The sequence below is a fragment of the Bos grunniens genome, chromosome 2 (assembly GCF_055505025.1).
Source record: "Bos grunniens cultivar Pamir isolate PY7600 chromosome 2, Bosgru_T2T1.0, whole genome shotgun sequence".
Lineage (NCBI taxonomy): Eukaryota > Metazoa > Chordata > Mammalia > Artiodactyla > Bovidae > Bos > Bos grunniens.
The window spans coordinates 135993181-136014058 of record NC_141166.1 but is presented as its reverse complement, the minus strand read 5'-3'; positions in this window follow the sequence as shown (position 1 = coordinate 136014058).

Below are 20878 nucleotides of genomic sequence, written 5' to 3'. Positions count from 1 at the left end.
GAGAATTTTCCACTAATTGTTGTGATCCATACAGTCAAAGGCTTTTAGCATAGTCAATGAAGCAGAAGTAGATGTTTTTCTGGAATTCTCTTGCTTTTCTAAGATCCAACAGATGTTGGCAGCTTGATCTCTGGTTCTTCTGCCTCTTCAAAACCCAGGTTTTACATCTGGAAGTTCTTGGTTCACATACTGCTGAAGTCTAGATTGAAGGATTTTGAGCATTACCTTGCTAGCATATGAAATGAGTGCAACTGTATGGTACTTTGAATATTCTTTGGCATTGCCTTTCTTTTGGATTGAAATTCAGTTCAGTTCAGTTGCTCAATCGTGTCCGACTCTTTGCGACCCCATTAATCACAGCACGCCAGGCCTCCCTGTCCATCACCATCTCCTGGAGTTCACTCAGACTCACATCCATTGAGTCGGTGATGCCATCCAGCTATCTCATCCTTTGTTGTCCCCTTCTCCTCCTGCCCCCATTACCTCCCAGCATCAGAGTTTTTTCCAATGAGTCAACTCTTCGCATGAGGTGGCCAAAGTACTGGAGTTTCAGCTTCAGCATCAGTCCTTCCAATGAACACCCAGGACTGATCTCCTTTAGGATGGACTGGTTGGATCTCCTTGCAGTCCAAGGGACTCTCGAGAGTCTTCTCCAACACCACAGTTCAAAAGCATCAATTCTTCAGTGCTCAGCTTTCTTCACAGTCCAACTCTCACATCCATACATGACCACGGGAAAAACCATAGCCTTGACTAGACAGACCTTTGTTGGCAAAGTAACGTCTCTGCTTTTGAATATGCTGTCTAGGTTGGTCATAACTTTCTTTCCAAGGAGTAAGCGTCTTTTAATTTCATGGCTGCAATCACCATCTGCAGTGATTTTGGAGCCCCCCAAAATAAAGTGTGACACTGTTTCCACTGTTTCCCCATCTATTTCCCATGAAGTGATGGGACCGGATGCCATGATCTTCGTTTTCTGAATGTTGAGCTTTAAGCCAACTTTTTCACTCTCCTCTTTCACTCTCATCAAGAGGCTTTTTAGTTCCTCTTCACTTTCAGCCACAAGGGTGGTGTCATCTGCATATCTGAGGTTATTGATATTTCTCCCGGCAATCTTGATTCCAGCTTGTGCTTCTTCCAGCCCAGAGTTTCTCATGATGATCTCTGCATATAAGTTAAATAAGCAGGCTGGCGTGCTGCAATTCATGGAGTTGCAAAGAGTTGGATACACCTGAGAGATTGAACTGAACTGAACTAAGAATAGATTGAAAGAATGTCTCAAGGTTTTAAAGGTATTACCAGACCCATTCCCACAACATACATCTTGAATGCAAACTAGTACAGCCACTATGGAGAACAGTGTAGAAGATTCCTTAAAATACTGGAAATAGAACTGCCTTATGATCCAGCAATCCCACTGCTGGGCATACACACTGAGGAAACTAGAATTGAAAGAGACATGTGTACCCCAATGTTCATCGCAGCACTGTTTACAATAGCCAGGACATGGAAGCAACCTAGATGTTCATCAGCAGATGAATGGATAAGAAAGCCATGGTACATATACACAATGGAGTATTACTCAGCCATTAAAAAGAATACATTTAAATCAGTTCTAATGAGGTGGATGAAACTGGAGCCTATTATACAGAGTGAAGTAAGCCAGAAAGAAAAACACCAACACAGTATACTAACACATATGTATGGAATTTATAAAGATGGTAACAATAACCCTGTATACGAGACAGCAAAAGAGACACTGGTGTATAGACAGTCCTTTGGACTTTGTGGGAGAGAGAGAGGGTGGGATAATTTGGGAGAATGGCATTGAAATATGTATAATATCACATATGAAACGAGTCTCCAGTCCAGGTTTGATGCACGATACTGGATGCTTGGGGCTGGTGCACTGGGATGACCCAGAGGGATGGTATGGGGAGGGAGGAGGGAGGAGGGTTCAGGATGGGGAACACATGTATACCTGTGGCAGATTCATTTTGATATATGGCAAAACCAATACAATATTTTAAAGTTAAATAAAATAAAATTTAAAAAAGAAAAAAAGAAGGAGAAAAAAAAAAACAGGCTTAGTCAGAAGTTTCTTGCTAAGATGGAGAAACATTTCCTCAAGCAAGATACAATGTTGTTGTATAATCATTAGTACAGAGCTTAAGGAAAAACATACCCTTGAGCAAGATGAGTTGTTTTGTTGCATAATCATTAGTTCTGGGCTTAAGGAAAGTCTAAGAATAAATAGATTGTTGCCATAACAACTCAGAAGTTAAGAAAAAAAATATCTTATGTGACAATAGGAAGGAATATATACTAAAAAAAAAAAAAAAAAACTTGTTCTTTTTCCTCCTGGGGGGTCCTGGACCCCTTATCAACCTAAGAATCAACTCTCTCACTTACAATTAATATTCAGAGCTGGTTTCCTCTAGGATTGACTCGTTTGATCTCCTTGGAGTCCAAGAATTCTCGAGAGTCCCCTCCAGCACCACAATTCAAAAGCATCAATTATTTGGTGCTCAGCCTTCCTTGTTATCCCACTCTCACATCTGTACATGACTACTGGAAAAAACATAGCTTTGACTATATAGACCTTTGTTGGCAAGGTGATGTCTCTGCTTTTTAGTAGACTGTCTATGTTTGTCACAGCTTTCCTTCCAAGGAGCAAGCATCTTTTAATTTCACAGCTGCAGTCACTGTCCACAGTGATTTTGGAGCCTGAGAAAATAAAGTCTGTCACTGTTTCCATTTTCCCCCATCTATTTTCCATGAAGTTATGGGGTTAATTAAGAGAAATAAATTACAAAAGTGAGCCAAGTAGAAATTCTGGTGTTGAATAGTACAATAACTGAAATGAAAAATCTCCTGGAGGGGCAAAATAGTAAATTGAAGCAGGAAAAATAAAAATAAAAATCAATGACTTGAAATTATGTCAATTGAGATTATCTTGCCTTAGAAATAGAATAAAAAAAAAAAGAGCAAGGAAAACAGTCTCAGAGGTGTCTAGAACACCTATCTACTGTACAACTATACACATAATGGGAGTTGCAGAAGAGACATAAAATGGGCCACACCCACCTAGGAAGAATATGTGTTCTGCTGCTGTTGGGTGGAATATTCTAGAGAAAAGCAGGAGAGTAGTTCTCTCTAGGCCAGGAGGCAGTGCTGTGAGACAGAAGGAGAAGGTAAGTTCTTCTGTTACTGAGCCAGGCTTACTCTGTTCGCCATACAATAGGCCAATAAATCCAGGAGATGAGGTGTTGAGGCAAGGACTAAGACTTTATTTGGAGAGCTAACTGATGGAGAAGATGGCAGACTATCATTTCAGAACAAGCAAAAGCTGAGAGAATTCAGCACCACAAAACCAGCTCTCCAACAAATGCTAAAGGATCTTCTCTAGACAGGAAACACAGAAAAGGTGTATAAACTCGAACCCAAAACAACAAAGTAAATGGCAACAGGATCATACTTATCAATAATTACCTTAAATGTAAATGGGTTGAATGCCCCAACCAAAAGACAAAGACTGGCTGAATGGATACAAAAACAAGACCCCTATATATGTTGTCTACGATAGACCCACTTCGAAACAAGGGACACATATAGACTGAAAGTGAACAGCTGGAAAAAGATATTCCACGCAAATAGAGACCAAGAGAAAGCAGAAGTAGCAATACTCATATCAGATAAAATAGACTTTAAAACAAAGGCTGTGAAAAGAGATAAAGAAGGACACTACATAATGATCAAAGGATCAGTCCAAGAAGAAGATATAACAATTATAAATATATATGCACCCAACATAGGAGCACTGCAATATGTAAGGCAAATGTTAACAAGTATGAAGTGAAGTGAAGTTGCTCAGTTGTGTCCAACTCTTTGCAACCTCGTGGACTGTAGCCCACCAGGCTCCTCTGTCCATGGGATTCTCCAGGCAAGAATACTGGACTGGGTTGCCATTTCCTTCTCCAAGTATGAAAGGGGAAATTAATAATAACACAATAATAGTGGGAGACTTTAATACCCCACTCACACCTATGGATAGATCAACTAAACAGAAAATTAACAAGGAAACAAAAACTCTAAATGATACAATGGACCGATTAGACCTAATTGATGCCTATAGGACATTTCACCCCAAAACAATGAATTTCACCTTTTTCTCAAGTGCACATGGAAACTTTTCCAGGATAGATCACATCCTGGGCTATAAATCTAGCCTCGGTAAATTTAAAAAAAATTGAAATCATTCCAAGCATCTTTTCTGGCCACAATGCAGTAAGATTAGATGTCAATTACAGGAGAAAAACTATTAAAATTTCCAACATATGGAGGCTGAACAACACATTTCTGAATAACCAACAAATCACAGAAGAAATAAAAAAAGAAATAAAAATATGCATAGAAATGAATGAAAATGAAAATACAACAACCCAAAACCTATGCTGCTGCTGCTGCTAAGTCACTTTAGTCATGTCCAACTCTGTGCGACCCCATAGATGGAAGCCCACCAGGCTCCTCTGTCCATGGGATTCTCTAGGCAAGAATACTGGAGTGGGTTGCCATTTCCTTCTCCAACCCAAAACCTATGGGACACTGTAAAAGCAGTGCTAAGGGGAAGGTTCATAGCGATACAGGCTTACCTCAAGAAACAAGAAAAAAGTCAAATAAATAACCTAACTCTAGGCCTAAAGCAAGTAGAAAAGGAAGAAATGAAGAACCCCAGGGTTAGTAGAAGGAAAGAAATCTTAAAAATTAGGGCAGAAATAAATGCAAAAGAAACAAAAGAGACCATAGCAAAAATCAACAAAGCTAAAAGCTGGTTCTTTGAGAAGATAAATAAAATTGACAAACCACTAGCCAGACCCATCAAGAAACAAAGGGAGAAGAATCAAATCAACAAAATTAGAAATGAAAATGGAGAAATCACAACAGACAACACAGAAATACAAAGGATCATAAGAGACTACTATCAGCAACCATATGCCAATAAAATGGACAACTTGGAAGAAATGGACAAATTCTTAGAAAAGTATAATTTTCCAAAATGGAACCAGCAAGAAATAGAAAATCTTAACAGACTCATCACAAGCATGGAAATCGAAACTGTAATCAGAAATCTTCCAGCAAACAAAAGCCCAGACGGCTTCACAGCTGAATTCTACCAAAAATTTAGAGAAGAGCTAACACCTATCCTACTCAAACTCTTCCAGAAAATTGCAGAGGAAGGCAAACTTCCAAATTCATTCTATCATTTCAAAATAACCATCTTGTCAGAGCCTGGATGCCAGGTTCTTTTATAGATCAGAGATGCAGTGAGGTGAGGAAACAAAGTAAAAATACCATTTAATTCTTGCAAATATCTCCTAGATTGGCAAGCCTCAGGCAGGGGATGTGTTAATTTTTTCTTCCTTCAATCTACAGGTGGACAGCTTATGAACAAAGGCACTTTAGTTAACAGTCAGTCAGAGCAGGGCAGAGTTCCCTGGGGCAGGCCATTATGTATGCTTATAAAAAAAAAAAAGTGGCAAAACAAGCAATAAACTTTGAGGAACAGATTCAACATGGAGTCAAATTAACCCTTCCTGGTTACACTTCTTGGCTGCTGCCAACAATCTAGATTTTGGCCTGGGAGGTGGTTAGCTAAAAATTAGCTGGGAATTGACTGTATACTACTTTATTTCACTGTGTCTTTGATTACTTTCCTATGTGTTTTATAGTTCACAATTTGCTGTGAGTCACTTTAGTAGTTTCCTCCTCTTTGCGACCTTGTGGACTGTATCCCACAGACCTTATGGACTATGGGATTCTCCAGGCAAGAATACTGGAGTGGGTTTCCTCCTCCAGAGGATCTTGCTGACCCAAGGAGTCTCTTATGTCTCCTGCATTGGCAGGCAGGTTCTTTACCACTAGTGCCACCTGGGAAGCCCATAGTTAACAATAAGTGAAGTATAAAAACAGAAAGAATTGATAGCTATGCACAATTAAACGCATTTAAATTTCACTTCCCACAAATAATTTTTTCTTGTCCTTATCTCAATAGTTTCCTCTGTAGAAAAGCTGGAAGAGTTTTGGAGGTGGGAAGTTGTTTCTTTTTTTCTTAAAGTTTTTAGTAGTGGATCTAGCTCAAAACTCCATTTTGAATTACCCATATCACCTTAAGGTATAATCATCCTTCTTTATCCTATGTGAAAGATAAGACATTGCCTGCCATATTGATAAACAAACAATGTTGTAGGAATCAAGCCACTACAGCTAACTCTGATAGTGAACCTTAAGGGAATTCAGGGTGGAGATGAATGGACTACCCACTGCCCAGCCCTCAGCCGCTACAACCACCCCCAGTGGTGCACCCTGAGAGAACTCAGGATGGAAAAGAAGAGATTACTGGCCCTAGATAGCTAAAGTGCATATCAAAGAAATGCTTTCAGTGAGTCCAGATTCTTACATCTTCTCATACAGAGAAAAATACTAAATTCCTTAACTTATCTGGTTCTTTTTAATCACCTGTAGTCTTTTGGTGGTCTGACTACTTGGTTATTGTTGCAAAAACCCCTATATATTCTGGCTTCTTCCTTACCTCTTCAGAGCAGTCTCTCAGAGTATCTGAGAGGCTGCCTCCTAGGTTTAAGTCTTCAGAATGTCTGCCAAATAAAACATAATTCTCAAATTTTAAGTTGTGCGTAGTTTTCTGTCCACACCTATGTTGACCGAAAAAGATGCACAACTTGAGAGTTGCAAATTAAGTTTTGTTTGGGGCAAAATGAGGACTGCAGCCTGGGAGACATCACTTCAAGTTAGTCCTGAGAGACTCCTCCAAAGAGGCAGTGGGGGAAGGTCAATACATAAGATTTTGGTGAAGGGGGAGTTCAGTACAATTAAGCACTCATTTTAAAAAGATTTTCTGCTAGTCATGAGGAGCTGATGTCATCATAAAGGGATTTAGTGCTTTTCTAGATATGAAGAGATCCAAGGATTGAAATCATGAAATCAGTTCCTGAAAATATTTAACTATCTAAAGGCCTGTTCCACTAGACTTCCTGAAGCACAGAGTGCCTCACTCCATCCTGAACTCTCCCAGAGGGTGTTGAAGGTCAACAGCTACTGCAGCACAGGGTTCAGTCTCCACAGAAGCAGATGGAAAATGCCCTTGTTGCTCAGTCACTGACAGTGCTCTTGGCTGCCAATTTGTAGTTGACACCTACTTAAAGCTTTCTCCAAAAAATACCACTGCACTTAATGAAATCTAATCCACTCGAAACAGGTTGCTGCTGGCTGCTATGGTGCCTCCAGCTTGGTCTGAAAGCCCTTCTGAGCTTTAAAAATCTATTATTTACTAGTTGGTGTATGGGTCAGCATTTCTGGATGTGGTTAGAAATTATACAGTAGGCACCCAAGACTCAGCATAGGCCTGTGCTGGGAGGGCTTTGCCTCCTTCAGGGTCAGAGCTGCCAGGCTTCCCTGTGTTTGTTCTGAGCTGGCTGACTCAGCCCAGAATTACATACCCCCAAAACTTGCATGAGTGTAAGCAGTTGTTTACAGAAAACTGCCCTCACAGGAAGCCACTTTTCTTGTTAAAGGTATATCATAACTAACTTTTAAACTAGGCACCACCATTGGTAAGGATAATTATGACAACTAAATAGCTCAGAAATCCCACTGGGGATTTTAGATAAAGAGGGAACTTCAGGGGAGACCACAGTTAGTTAATGATCACTCAAGAAAGCAGGTTTGCTTAACCACAGAACCAACAGGCTTGCTTAGCAACAAAACCATGCAACAGAAGCATAAGATTTGCCTCAAAACAATAAAACAATGATGGCACATTCTACCCAGTGACTCAGTAAGTTAATGATTCCTAGGACATGCTTTCTGCACACTTAAAAAACAAAAATTTACTGAAAGATGAAACTTCAAAGTGAAAGACCCTCATTGTACTGAAACCTGAAATAATTTTTTCACAGTGCCATGACAGTTCTGGCTTGATCATGTAGGAACAAAAAAACTCTTCTGCCCAACCTGGAGGGCTTCCAAGATGGTGCTAGAGGTAAAGAACCCACCTGCCAATGCAGGAGATGGAGGAGATGCAGGTTTGATCCCTGGGTTGGGAAGATCCCCTGGAGAAGGGCATGGCAACCCACTCCAGTATCTTGCCTGGAGAATCCCATGGACAGAAGAGCCTGGCAGCCTACAGTCCATAGGGTCACAAAGAATCAGACATGACTGAAGTGACTTAGCATGCAAAGCACACCCAACCTGGAGGAGGAGCTGGCAATGGAAGTGTGATCTCTTCTCAAAATGAGGAAGAAGGTGGTCTTTTCCCGCTTTTCAGTTTTCCTTTGATTAGAAAACTGTAGCCTGCTAAGTTTTCAGCATACTGCACCCTCTCACTTGTCTGCTTGTAAGCCTCACAAGTGTCCTATTCTAACAAAGCACTTCTTATGTATCATTTTGCCTCTGGCTAAAATCTTCCTGCACTGAGACATAAAGAACTGGAGCTCTTTGGGGGTCCCTAATACTCTACCTAGTAGTTTCACCATCGTCTACTCTTCTCCCAGCCAAGCACACCACTCAAATCTTTTAATCACACAATACTTTGCCTAAATTGTCAGTTCTGTAGGTCAAAGAAATAAAAATGAAGAATAAATAATTAACAGACAACCAGATTTCTTCCCTAGCCTCCTCTTCAGCAATCTCCTGAACAAACTATTGAGGCAGAAGTTGTTAGGCAGTTAGTGTAGGAACTCTGAGACCTCAGCCTGTTTCAGGAAAAATCCCTCTTCATTAACCTAGTCAAGGCTATGGTTTTTCCTGTGGTCATGTATGGATGTGAGAGTTGGACTGTGAAGAAAGCTGAGCACCAAAGAATTGATGCTTTTGAACTGTGGTGTTGGAGAAGACTCTTGAGAGTCCCTTGGACTGCAAGGAGATCCAACCAGTCCATTCTGAAGGAGATCAGCCCTGGGATTTCTTTGGAAGGAATGATGCTAAAGCTGAAACTCCAGTACTTTGGCCACCTCATGCGAAGAGTTGACTCACTGGAAAAGACTCTGATGCTGGGAGGGATTGGGGGCAGGAGGAGAAGGGGACGCCAGAGGATGAGATGGCTGGATGACATCATTGACTCGATGGACGTGAGTCTGAGTGAACTCCGGGAGTTGGTGATGGACAGGGAGGCCTGGCCTGTTGCGATTCATGGGGTCACAAAGAGTTGGACACGACTGAGCGACTGATCTGATCTGATACCCTATGTCCTGAATTACTGGCTCTCAGAGTCCTTGGTCTGATTAAATTATCAGCACTCAGATCCAGGAAAGGGTAGTAATTAACTTCTGTTCCATATGCCTGAGGGAAAAACAATTGGTGATCATTAATCTTTAGACTATATATCTGATCCATTGTAAAATGGACACGGGTCATGAAAAAAGTCATGGGATGGCGACTTAATGTCTATGAAAACTAACAATCTGAGGATCAAAAGAAGACATAAAGATGTCAAGTTAAACATTGTGACCTTTAAACTGATTGTTAGAAATGACACATGTTAAAAGTAAGAACCAATCAAAAGTGTACAAATCAATGCTAGTAAGGATATAAACTGCTGTAAGTCCCACCTTTTCAGGGCACTTCATCCCCTCGCAGTGTCTATGCTAACAGCTTTGTACTTTCTTTCTCTCTGAAATAAATCCTGTTTGCTTGCTACTGTGAGTGGTTGTGTGTTTGTGCAGTTCATTCTTTGTCTCTGTGAACAAAAGTTCAGATTCACTTTTCACTGTGTGACCAAAACTGTTTGAACAAGATAATTCTAGATGAAGATCACAAGAGGTCAACAAGCCTGTACACAAGGTTGTACACAATAGAGGATGGTGATGACTCCCTATCTCAATGATTAACTGAGCTTACTTTCATGTTTCCCTTTAAAAGTTTCAGGGCCAAGCAGAATCTTCAAAGGTGGTTTTTTGGGACACTGAGTCTACCAACTCCTTGAATTTCTGGCATCCTGATTAAGGTCATTTTTCTTTTCTAGTATTTGTGAGTATGTAATTGCTTTTGTAAGTTGCAAGCAGCAGGACTCAGTGCATTCAGTAACATGAGCACTCTTTCAGATGGGGCTAAACACTGACTTCTCAAGGCCTTTTGGCTCCACCACAGACCCTGGGGCCTGCTGGCATCACTACTGTGGACTCCTTGTCCCAGACAAGAAGGCTTTCCCTAGACAGCCTCACTTCAGTCCCGAGAACTAGAGGCCCAAAGACTCTGACCAGAGGGCTTCTTCCTTCAAGAACCCCTTGTCAGCCTCAGCTCTTTTCATGGGACTCATCCAACAGAGCTAGGAAGAAGACATTGCTTTAAACCATGTTCAGTGAATCAATACACCAAGGACCTATGGATTTCATAATTCCTGAAAGAGAAGCCAAGGGGCTGGCCTCTTCATGGAGGATGGGGCAGAAGACACTGCTTTCTGCTCACCTTACTCTTTCTCTGGCCTAGCAAGGTCAGGAGAGATCAGCATGCCCAGAAGAAGCCTCCTCCATCCCTTCTCTTTCTTCTGTGACTGGAGTGTATGAGACATGTGCCTCACTGGGACGGTTCTGCAAACTTCCTTCTCCAAGTTGGCTGTATCATGGTTTTTAGTACCAGAATTAGATGAACAAAACTGGTACTTTACTGAATATTACTTGGGAATGTGCATACTACTTTGGATATTTCCATTGTTTTATCTCTGTTACAAGTTAAATGTTGTGTTATACTGAGTATTGGTAAATGTGTGGTGGTATCAGGACTGTCAAACAATGTTTGCGGGAGTAGAGAGTAGTAAAATCACATTACAAAGTTGTTTTGTGAACATATTCCTACCCTCAGAAATTCCACCCCTAGGTTTTTACACAAGAGAAATGAGTGCATATGTCCGCAAGGAGATTTGTATAACAGTGTTCATAACCATTTAAAAAATTATTTGTTTTGTTTTTGGCTGCACTGGGTCTCTGTTGCTGCACACGGGCTTTCTCTAGCGAGGCTAGTCACTATGGTGGCTTCTCTTGCTGAGGACCACAGGTTCTAGAGCATGCAGGCTTCAGTAGTTGTGGCACTCAGCCTTGGTTGCCCCAAGCCATGTGGAATCTTCCTGGACCAGGGATTGAATCTGAGTCCCCTGCACTGGCAGGCAGAGTCTTAACAACTGGACCACCAGGAAATCCCATAGCCATTTTTCTTCATAATAGTCCCCAAGTTCATACAATCTAAATGCCTATCAACCAGAGAATGGATAAATCCTGTGATACTCACTTAATGGAGTACTACACACACACACACACACACACACACACAGAATGAGGTGGTAGAACATTCAATAATATGGACTAATCTCACAGATATTAGGTTGAATTAAGAAATGAGGTACAAGGGAATATTCACTATATGATTTCACTTATAGAAATTCAAGGGCTTCCCTGGTAGCTCAGTTGGTCAGGAATATGCTTGAATTTCAGGAGACCAGGGATTGGTCCCTAGGTCAGGAAGATCTCCTGGAGAAGGAAATGGCACCCCACTTCAGTATTCTTGCCTGGAAAATCTCAGGGACAGTCCTGGCACGCTACAGTCCATGAAGTCGCAAGGGTCAGAGATGACATAGTGACTACACCACCACCATATGGAGTTCAAGAAAGCAAACTAAATGATAAAATGAAAAGGAATCTTCTGGGGTCTTAGGAATTTTGTATATCTTGATCTGGGCAGCAGTTAGATAGATAGATAGACCAAGCTGCACACTTAAGATTCCAATTAGTAAATGTAGAAAAGCTGACTGATTTATAAAAATCACCATTTCACCATATTAATTTATTCAGGCAATGAATGAAACTATTAGTTGAAAGGATGAAGGGAGAGTTTAGAGTGGAGGGATCAGGTTCTTATCACCCGAACCCACTGACCTTATCAGGCATTGGGTGCCTCCATATTTGATACAATAGAAATAAAATCATTAGCACTATCTATGTCATATTTTTAACATTAAAAAGTAGAACCGGAATCTAATTACACATGTAAAAGTAACATCCAATGTATAGAAAATATGAATAGAAGAACAAATAAAATATTGTCACACACAAAAAAACTAGCAGACTTCATTAGTTATCTATTGCTGTATGACAAAATTAGAGGCTTAAAAAATATTTATCATCTTATAGTTTCTGTGTGTAAGGACTCAGCATGGCTTAGCTGGTTCTCTCCTTAGGGTCTCACAAGGCTGAAATCAAGATATTGACTGAGACTCTTTTTAACATTAAAAGACTCATCTACTTGGAATTTATTTGGCTGTAAGTTGTAATAAATGGATCCAATGTAATGTTCTTTCTTTGATCACCAAGTTGTGCTCAGCTTATCCATTAACATTTCCACCACACAATAGTTAAGCAGTTCCAATAAAGTTTACAACTTTTCTAGTTCTGTGTGTAGTTGTGTGTGTACAAGCTCAGTCGTGTCTGATGCTGTGACCCCGTGGATTGTAGCCCGCCAGGCTCCTCTCCCCATAGAATTCTCCAGGAAAGAATATTGGAGTGGATTGCCATTCCCTCCTCTAGGGGATCTTCCCAACCTAGGGATTGAACCTGCATCTCTTAATTCTCTTGTATTGGCAGACTGATTCTTTACCAATTGAGCCACCTGGGAAGCTTTGTGTGTAAAAATGAGTAAATAGTTTTTTCTGAGTAAGACTTGGGTTCCTCCTGCTTTTAAAATTAATAGAATCAATCTGTTGGCTTTGTGATACTTGGTTAATCTACTCAGATACCTTTTATGAGCATACTTCCCTTACTATAACTGATGTATGGAGGAAACTCTTACTGCAAATACACAAGAGAAAAAAGAAAGAAAGAAAGGGAAGAAAAAGACAGACACACAGACAGATAGATAGATAGGTAGATAAACTGTCCTGAGAGAGGCCTGCTTGCAAAGTTTTCCATTGGGTGACCTCTGGGAACTTGGATTTAGTTAGGCCTCTGACAGTTTCCCTGGTGGCTCAGACGGTAAAGCGTCTGCCTGCAATGCCGGAGACCCAGGTTCGATTCCTGGGTCAGGAAGATCCCCTGGAGAACGAAATGGCAATCCACTCCAGCACTCTTGCCTGGAAAATCCTATGGACGGAAGAGCTTGATAGGCTACAGTCCATGGGGTCACAAAGAGTTGGACACGACTGAGCGACTTCACTTTCTTTCTGACAGCTTCATTATTATCTTTTCCCCTAACTGATAAGAAGGTTCACTGTGCCTGTTTATTGTGCAAACAAATAGGGGTTATGTTGAACCCTTGCTTTCCTGTAGGAGGTTCTTGAATTTCGGTGTATGACTGACCATGGAGAAAATCTTTAGACTCTTGGGGTCAGGCAAGTTTTCATGGCAGATTGCACTTCATACATGTTGTCACAGCTCATTGTTGAAGAAATTAAGCACATACTGTGTGACCTTTGAAAGAGAACTCTTGGAAGCTGACTCTTGGTTTCATCCAGACTTCAACCCATGGACCTTTCCCTTTGCTGATTTTGCTTTACAGCCTTGCACTGTAAAAGCCAATGTCAGGAGTATGACTATATGCTGAGTCCTTATGAGTCTTGCTAGTGAATCATCAAACCACTGAGTGGTCTTGGGAACCCCTGACACAGATGCTTAATAAGAACATAGAACAATGAAAGCAGAACTCAGACACTGGATAACAAGACAATGGATAAAATGAAAAAGAAAATTTCAGAGCTAAGGAAATAGAACACCACCATTATCCTATTAGCAGTTTTATCCTATTAGTTGTTGTTCAGCCACCAAGTTGTGTCCGACTCTTCGAGATTCCAAAGTCAGCAGCACACCAGGCTTCCCTGTCCCTTACCATCTCCTGGAGTTTGCCCAAGTTCATGTCCATTGAATTGGAGATACCATCCAATTTCTGTCGCCCTCTTCTGCCTTCAGTCTTTCTCAGCATCAGGGTCTCTTCCAATGATATATATGGAGATAATTAAGAAAATACAGATAAAATATTATTCAACACAAAGAGAACTGGAGTCTTTAAAAGAGAATTTACCTGATAGAACCTAAGAAGAAGGACAGTTTGAGGATATTTAAAAAACAGTGGTAGGGACTTTACTGGTGATCCAGTAGTTAGGAATCCACCTGTCAATGCAGGGAACATGGGTTTGATTCCTGGTCAGGGAAATGGATCCTGCAGGCTGCAACTAAAAGATCCTATATGCCCAAATAAATTTTAAAAATATATTAAAAAAAAAACCCACAGTGGTAAAGAATTGCCTGAAAGAAGGAAAAACAATCTACAAAAGAAAGGATATACTAGGAAGGATATGCGCTAGGAAGAATGATATAGATTGAGCAATACTGTAATATACCCTGATTGAGCTATTGTGCTTCAAGAATAAATAATTCTGGAGGCACTAAGCAGAAGAGAGGTGAAATAAAGAGTCTCTCCTACTACCTATTTCCTTAAAACATTTGACGCAAATAGCAAAAAACCAGGATTAGACAGATTTGGAAGAATGAATTCATAGATTTTAAAAAGTGTTATTCTCAGTACTTTTATATACACTTGAAATACTTTATGATGAAGGAAGACAACAGCTTTTTCAATCTTTCCTGACTTCTCATTTGCATTTTTTATTTGCATCCCTGACCACAAGGGACCAATGCCCACTATTGAAGCTGACCTTGCTCTGCCTCTTTTGCATGTGAGTAAAGGGTTCCATCCAGTTTCCATCCATGAGCCGTGTCTCTCCTGGCAACTCTGACATCTACAAACCATGAAGAGAGTAGATATCCTGGGACTGCTAGTCTTGCTGGCAGGCATTCCTATGCTATTTGCTATTCTCCATGCAGTAGGACTTTTCCCTGAGGGTGGTTACAGGTGCTGTTTGCTTGACAAATCCATTTCCATACAGGCTCACACACTCTTTTTTATTTTCCTTGTGAAATTAAAAAAAAATCAAATCTGCAGTGTAATTATTTCATCTGTAAATACTTTCATAGTTGTCTGTAATAGTCAAGATATTAGTATAGTCACAATTTTATTATTGTACCCAAGAAAATTAACAACCATTCCTCAACATTATTTATACCATATTTGGGTTCAATTTCCCCTGACTTTGGACTCAGACTTAAAATAACATTAAATGTCAGAAGTCAATGGGACAATACCTGCAAAGTTTTAGGAAAATAAAGTATAGCCTGGAAATATAAGACATGTCCATTTTGTAGTTCAAGCAAACTCTCTGTAAATAAAAAAGCTCAAAGACTGTAGAACCCATAGTTGTTTATTTTTAATATAAAGTCATTGAAAAATTTCCAGTGGATCAAAGATGAATGGGAAACCTTGGTAAAAGGATGATATGAACAATGACTCACTTTCACATATATTTAAGAGACCTCTGGGATCATATCAAATGCCCCAACATTCGAATTATAGGAGCCCAGAAGAAGAAGAGAAAAAGAAATGGTATGAGAAAATTTTTGAAGAGATTATAGTTGAAAATTTCCCCAACACGGAAAAGGAAATAGTCAATAAAGTCCAAGAGGCACAAAGAATCCCATACAGGATAAATCCAAGGAGAAACACACCAAGACACATACTAATCAAACTAACAAAGACCAAACACAAAGAAAGAATATTAAAAGCAGCCAGGGAGAAGCAACAAGTACCATACAAGGGAAACCCCATATGCTTTACAGCTGATCTTTCAGCAGAAACTCTGCAGGCCAGAAGGGAATGGCAGGATATATTTAAAGTACTGAAAGGGAAAAATCTACAACCAAGATTACTGTACCCAGCAAGGATTCCACTAAAAATTGATGGAGAAATAAAGAGCTTTTCAGACGAGCAAAAGGTAAGACAATTCAGTACCACCCAACCAGCTTTACAACAAATGTTAAATGGACTTATACAGTCAGGAAATACAATAGAAGGAAAAAGATGTACGAAATCAACCCCAAACAATTAGAAGATGGCAATAGTAACATATATCAATAATTACTTTAAATGTAAATGGATTAAATGCTCCAACCAAAAGACACAGACTGGCTGATTGGATACAAAAACAAGACCCATATATACACTGTCTACAACAAACCCACATCACACCTAAAGACACATATAGACCAAAAGTGAGAGAATGGAAAAACATATTCCACGCAAACAGGAAGCAAAGGAAAGCTGGAGTAGCAATCCTCCTAACAGACAAGTGAAGATGCTCAGTCGTGTCCGACTCTTTGCGACCCTGTGGACTGTAGCCTACCAGGCTCCTCCGTTCATGGGATTCTCCAGGCAAGGACACTGGAGTGGGTTGCCATTTCCTTCTCCAATAGACAAAATAGACCTTAACATAAAGAAGATTACAAGAGATAAGGAAGGACACTACATAATGATCAAGGGATCAATCCAAGAGAAACACATAACAATTGTAAATATCTATGCACCCAAAGTAGGAGCACCTCAATTCACATATATTTAATTCACAATTCACAATTCACCTATCTTAAATAGGTATGAATAAAGAATAGTCTCCAAGTGTTGTATGTCTCAACATATAAAACATTTCAAGGAGTCAGAAAGTAAGCTGATTTCCTCACTTCTCATTGACACTAAGTTTGAAATGTGGAGTTAAGAAAAACATAATAACTACCATCTCTTACTGCTTTTCATTTAAATTTTAGTGGTATCTTTAAGGAACTAATATCTCTTATGGCATATTAGTGTTTATCTCATCTTGGGTAGTTACTTTAGTTTCTTTTCAGTTTTCTAAATGTCAAATCCAAGTTATGTACATGTGCCTTCCCATTGGATAAAATGTCTACCTATATATCCATATCCTGGAAAACTGTCTGGAGTGGAGTTCTCAATGGTAATAAGTTACTTTAGCAAGATGAAATTGAGATGATGTTATATTCTCTAAATTTATTGAGTTTTTTTTTAAACTTAGCATGCCTCTTTTTCCAAAAGCGCTTTAGTCTTTTTCTTAAAAGAAATGTAAAAGTAGCATTATTAGAAAGGTAAAACATTATGATTATGGTAATGCTGTTGCTGCTGTGTCCACTTGCTTCTGCTGAGATTTAAGATACAAGATGTTGTTTATGTTTTCAAAAAACATCATTGATGTTCAGTTCAGTTCAGTTGCTTAGTCATGTCCGACCCTTTGCGACCCCATGAATCGCAGCACGCCAGGCCTCCCTGTCCATCACCAACTCCCGGAGTTCACTCAAACTCACATCCATCGAGTCAGTGATGCCATCCAGCCATCTCATCCTCTGGCGTCCCCTTCTCCTCCTGCCCCCAATCCCTCCCAGCATCAGAGTCTTTTCCAGTGAGTCAACTCTTCGCATGAGGTGGCCAAAGTATTGGAGTTTCAGCTTTAGCATCATTCCTTCCAAAGAAATCCCAGGGCTGATCTCCTTCAGAATGGACTGGTTGGATCTCCTTGCAGTCCAAGGGACTCTCAAGAGTCTTCTCCAACACCACAGTTCAAAAGCATCAATTCTTCGGTGCTCAGCCTTCTTCACAGTCCAACTCTCACATCCATACATGACCACAGGAAAAACCATAGCCTTGACTAGATGGACCTTAGTTGGCAAAGTAATGTTTCTGCTTTTCAATATGCTATCTAGGTTGGTCATAACTTTTCTTCCAAGGAGTAAGTGTCTTTTAATTTCATGGCTGCAGTCACCATCTGCCATGATTTTGGAGCCCCCCAAAATAAAGTGTGACACTGTTTCCACTGTTTCCCTATATATTTCCTATGAAGTGATGGGACCAGATGCCATGATTTTTGTTTTCTGAATGTTGAGCTTTAAGCCAACTTTTTCACTCTCCTCTTTCACTTTCATCAAGAGGCTTTTGAGTTCCTCTTCACTTTCTGCCATAAGGGTGGTGTCATCTGCGTATCTGAGGTGATTGATATTTCTCCCAGCAATCTTGATTCCAGCTTGTGTTTCTTCCAGCCCAGCGTTTCTCATGATGTACTCTGCATAGAAGTTAAATAAGCAGGGTGACAATGTACAGCCTTGATGTACTCCTTTTCCTATTTGGAACCAGTCTGTTGTTCCATGTCCAGTTCTAACTGGTGCTTCCTGATCTGCATATAGGTTTCTCAAGAGGCAAGTCAGGTGGTCTGGTATTCCCATCTCTTTCAGAATGATTTCATTACTGAATGATGTTCAGTAGTATATTTAAAAAGAATAAGCAACCACTTCATACCTACTAGAATGGCTATGGGAAAAAGACTATGGGAAAATAAGAAGTATTGGTGATAATTTGGAGAAATTGGAACCCTCATGTGTTACTGGTGGGGACATAAAATGGTATAGTGGCTGTGGAAAAGTTTGGTGGTTCTTCAAAAAGCTAAATATAGAACTTACCACATGACTCAGCAATTCCACTCTTAGGTGTATACCCCAAAGAATTTAAGTCAGAGACTCCAATAGATACTTTCATGAAAATGATCACTATAACGACATTCACAACAGCCAAAAGGTGGAAACAACCGAATTGTCCATCAAACGATGACTAAGTAAACAAAATGTTACAACACATGCATGGATAAATGCTAAAACATGCATGAATCTCAAAAATGTTATACTGAGAGACACAAGCCAGTAACAGAAGGACAAATATAGTTCAATTCCACTTATATGAAATTTATAAAATAGGCCAATTCACAGAGGCAGAAAGTTAGCTGGTTAGCAGGGACTAGGGGGAGGGAAATGGGATAAGCTTTATGGTTACAGTTTCTGTTTATAATAATGGAAAACTTTTGGAAATAGTAATAAGGGTTGCTCAACATTGTCAATGTAATTAGTGCCACTGAATTGTATATTTAAAAATGGTTAAAATGGTAAGTTTTATGTTACGCATACATTACCACAACAAGAAAGAAAAAGCAGAAGACTAAATTCATTCAGCATAAAAGTTTTCATACAGAAATAGTATTTGATTTTTATATTCCTTCACAAACAGTGATGTATATAGGTATAGATTGATACTCTTCAGTATTTTTAAAACTTAGGAAAATGGTCACTTATAATAGAAAAACAAACAAACTAGTAGCAACTTTACTGTTGAAGCAGTCTGAGCTCAGGTTGGAAAAGAATTTCCAGACAGAGTATTTCAGAAGGGAATGAGTTTATTAGGAGCAAGAAGCAGAGATAATGAAGGTGCCGTAAGTGCAGCAGGCCAAACTCCTGACAAACCAGGGAGAGTCAGTATTTTTGTGGCTTAGTAGCCAATCTTTATAGCTTCAAGACAAAACAAAATTCCTGCTGGAAGGTTGGCATTAGGTGATTGGTTGAGGTGCCATAGGGTGTTTACTGGAGTGGGCATCTTTGCCTAACTTGGAGTTAGGAGTTTGGAGTTAGTGATGATCAGGGGCTTTTGCCAAACGTTATAAAGGGGTTCAGTTAGTTTCTTGGGTGAGGTTGATTCTGGGCTCTGCTTCTGTGGCCTTGGTACAAGTCCTTGTACCTATGGCCTGGGGCAGGACTCAACACTAACAACCAACAGCCAAACAGTTACACAGATTATGGTAATTAACTTTAAGGGAGATTATACTATCATTTCTGTATTTCTGTACGAGAACTTTAATGCTAAGAAGGAAATGGCAACCCACTCCAGCATTCCTGCCTGGAGAATCCCATGGACAGAGGAGCCTGGTAGGTTCCCAGTCCATAGGGTTGCAAGACTCGGACATGACTTAGCGACTAAACCACCAACACTATACTATCATTAAAACAATCATTGTCCAGAAACGTTAAAACTGATTATGGCATATTAAATAAAAAGGCTATTTTGCATATGGCAATTAAATTGTACTTAAGGTAGGAAAACATTTTAAATAATAACTATTAGGCTGGGATAGTGGCCACGGGACTGGAAAAGGTCAGTTTTCATTCCAATCCCAAAGAAAGGCAATGCCAAAGAATGCTCAAACTACCACACAATTGTACTCATCTCACATGCTAGTAAAGTAATGCTCAAAATTCTCCAAGCCAGGCTTCACCAATATGTGAACCATGAACTTCCTGATGTTCAAGCTGGTTTTAGAAAAGGCAGAGGAACCAGAGATCAAATTGCCAACATCCGCTGGATCATCGAAAAAGCAAGAGAGTTCCAGAAAAACATCTATTTCTGCTTTATTCACTATGCCAAAACCTTTGACTGCGTGGATCACTATAAACTGTGGAAAATTCTGAAAGAGATGAGAACACCAGACCACCTGACCTGCCTCTTGAGAAATCTGTATGCAGGTCAGGAAGCAACAGTTAGAACTGGACATGGAACAACAGACTGGTTCCAAATAGGAAAAGGAGTACATCAGGGCTTGTATATTGTCACCCTGCTTACTTAACTTATATGCAGAGTACATCATGAGAAACGCTAGGCTAGATGAAGCACAAGCTGGAATCAAGATTGCTAGGAGAAATATCAATCACCTCAGATATGCAGATGACACCACCCTTATGGCAGAAAGTGAAGAGGAACTCAAAAGCCTCTTGATGAAAGTGAAAGTGGAGAGTGAAAAAGTTGGCTTAAAGCTCAACATTCAGAAAACGAAGATCATGGCTTCCGGTCCCATCACTTCATAGGAAATAGATGGGGAAACAGTGGAAACAGTGTCACACTTTATTTTTGGGGGCTCCAAAATCACAGCAGATGGTGACTGCAGCCATGAAATTAAAAGACGCTTACTCTTTGGAAGGAAAGTTATGACCAACCTAGATAGCATATTGAAAAGCAGAGACATTACTTTGCCAACTAAGGTCCATCTAGTCAAGGCTATGGTTTTTCCTGTGGTCATGTATGGATGTGAGAGTTGGACTGTGAAGAAGGCTGAGCA